We start from the raw sequence: 2649 nt of genomic DNA on the forward strand, positions 1-2649 counted from the left end.
CATATAAAGAAATGCAGATAATAATTTCACAGGTGCAATAAAAGGGGCACCTCAGCATAGTGTTGGATACTTAGTACCATTTTTATCCACAAAGTTCCATCTCTATCTGTTCGTCCAATTTGTGATGGTAACCTTAATTCAGTACCTGCCAGCCCACTTCCTTCCACTCTACAGATGGCAAATAAATGTCTGCTCAATGATTTATGAGGTTTTCCTTCATAGACCATTTTGTACAACTGCTGTCTGCTTTTCATTTTTTGTTTCTTTAAACACTCCAATGTTTTACTAGATTTCATCCTTTTAATTTTGCACTTCCTTTGCCATTGAACCCTTCCTGTGCGATAAGCACGTAAAGCTATTTTCACGTTTCAGGGTAAGAAGGCTAACGCAGGGAGGAAATGTTATACATTGATCAGTCTTGGTAGGATTTTATTTTTCTTGCAACCGACGAGAAATGCACCCTGTTGGATGCAGCACTGACTGAAATTGGCAGCTTCTGCTCTGGGCAGAATTTTTTTTTTTTTTTTTAGGATTCAAAAGATAATTTATTAGTCTGTGAAGCAGAGTCACACACGATACCCAGTAATATGCTTCTTTTATTTTTGTGACTTTATCTTAAAAATATATTTAAACAAGAAACAAAGATAATATTGAATTTTCCCATAAACTTTGCTTTCTTATTTACAGTTATATTGTAAATAACATTCCATTATACACAATTAAGGACTGTGCATTACTGTATGACCTCTTTACATATCCGTTCATAATACAGTACATACAGCTCACAGATTATGCAATATTTAAGCTTAGAAAAGCTTGTGGAAAGAAGTACAAACTTTATCAGACTATTATTCAAAGAGGTTCTGACCTTAATCTCTGCTAGATTGTGTTTCCCTGAAACCATTCTTTGTTAAAGAAAAATGCCCCATATGAGGGATGAGAGCAACAGTTTAAGTTACCACAGGATCCACTTAAACTGGGTATCAAGTAAAAACGCTTTATTACTTATTACTGTTATTAAAAGGAGCACTACCACTGTCAAAATCATTTAGACAAGTAGATTTACTCTTCAGTCTGACACATTACACTGATGACAGCTGGTACGTCTTTATGAAATAAAAATGTTTCCTGCAACTTTAGGTTTTACTCGTAAACAGTTAAAGCACACATTTTGCAAAGACAATTTAATCATTCCTGGTCTTAGGTTACACAATGAGGAGTTTCTGTTTCATCAAGGGAGAAGCAAGCACGCACTCGCACGCACTCGCACGCACACACATGCACACCCAGGCGTGCACTGTCCTACTCACCCGCCTGGGCCCACTTGTCACCAAGCACTGGCTACAGCAGCACTTGTGCCTCGAGGGTGCATGAGGTTGCAATAGGAATTATAAAACAAGGAAGATAAAACGTCTAATTTCAGTTAAAAAGCCCAAATAGTTCAGGTTGTGAAATGCATCTCAAAGGCTCCACGCTCAGTCTGACGGGTCAGTTCACTGGGTTCTCCAGGTGGCAAACCCCACCTTCGATTGCCACGGACTGTCCTGCCACAGCACCAGGAGGGAGTCTTGAAATGTGAGTCTTGGCTTTCCCACCCTGGGCTGACATATATCCAACACACATGCTTTCTGGCGTGTGGCTCCACAGAAATTCCACTAGAAGCGTCTGCTTATTTTGGGAGGAGTCGGGCTCTGAACATCTGCACGATCGGAGAACAATCACTCCACCAAGTGCACCGTCCTCACTGGCAAGGAAAGGTGAGCTGATAAACTTGCATAGTTTCCAACAAAGCTTGGTGAGCATGTTCAGCTTGTAAGGCATGTGAACATTCTTTAGCCAGCATGGTGCGTACAACACTGAGAATGAGTGGGAGTAGGGATTATGAGCTCCAGTATGTTCAGCCCAGCAGCCACATCCATAAAGAGCAGCCTGCCCAGCTCTCCCTGGATGTTTCAAGGCCAAGCCTGCCTGGAGACAGCAGCAGCAACGTTCCCTTCGTGGTCCACAACCACAGCACCTACTGTGTCCAAAGTGCCTGAGTCGTTTTCCTTTTCACTTGATTGCCTTCTTTTCTTTAGTTGAATGAAAGCTGTTTCCACCCTTTCTGCCAGTCTAGTTTCCTCTTGTTTCTTTTAAATGCAGCTAAACTGAATCTTGTGGTCATGATGTTAGGAGGGAAGGAGGGTATTCCATGATCTACTGCCCATCTGTAGGCTCCTTCTCCAACTAGAAAGCAGGGAGGAATTCTGCCAGCTGAGAGCTTGTCTGGACAGAATTTTAATGCATCTTCATGCCAAGCGCCCTGGGCAGCTTCTGGAGTTTCCTGGAGCTCCTTGCTACGCTTAGAGCCTGAGTCACAGGGTGTCTGAGAGCTATTTTTCTGCCTAGGTTTTCCCGTCAGCCTTTGAAACGCACAGCAGCCTATCTTTGGGGCAAACATAACTTCTGAAAGAATGGAAAGAAGAAAACAGATCCTTCCCCCTTGTCTGGGGCTGGGCGAGCTCCCCCAGGAGCCCAGGGGGTGCCTCAGCAGACACCTCACGGAAAAACCTTGTCACCACTGCTGTTCTTTGCTGAGATAATGCTTCTGGGCGGTAACAGCATGCTTTTCACAAACAATTGCGATTTTTCACCTTTTGTTATGGCACC

The 2649-nt window shown here is 43.0% G+C and overlaps 1 pseudogene; it reads right to left on the reverse strand.

The window, feature by feature from the left end:
• Window positions 1-1439: 1439 nt before the first annotated feature.
• On the reverse strand, window positions 1440-2440 carry LOC128572635 (threonine aspartase 1-like; annotated as a pseudogene).
• Between the last annotated feature and the right edge of the window lie 209 nt (window positions 2441-2649).

Source organism: Nycticebus coucang, chromosome 20 (genome assembly GCF_027406575.1).
Source record: "Nycticebus coucang isolate mNycCou1 chromosome 20, mNycCou1.pri, whole genome shotgun sequence".
In the NCBI taxonomy this organism is placed as follows: Eukaryota; Metazoa; Chordata; class Mammalia; order Primates; family Lorisidae; genus Nycticebus; species Nycticebus coucang.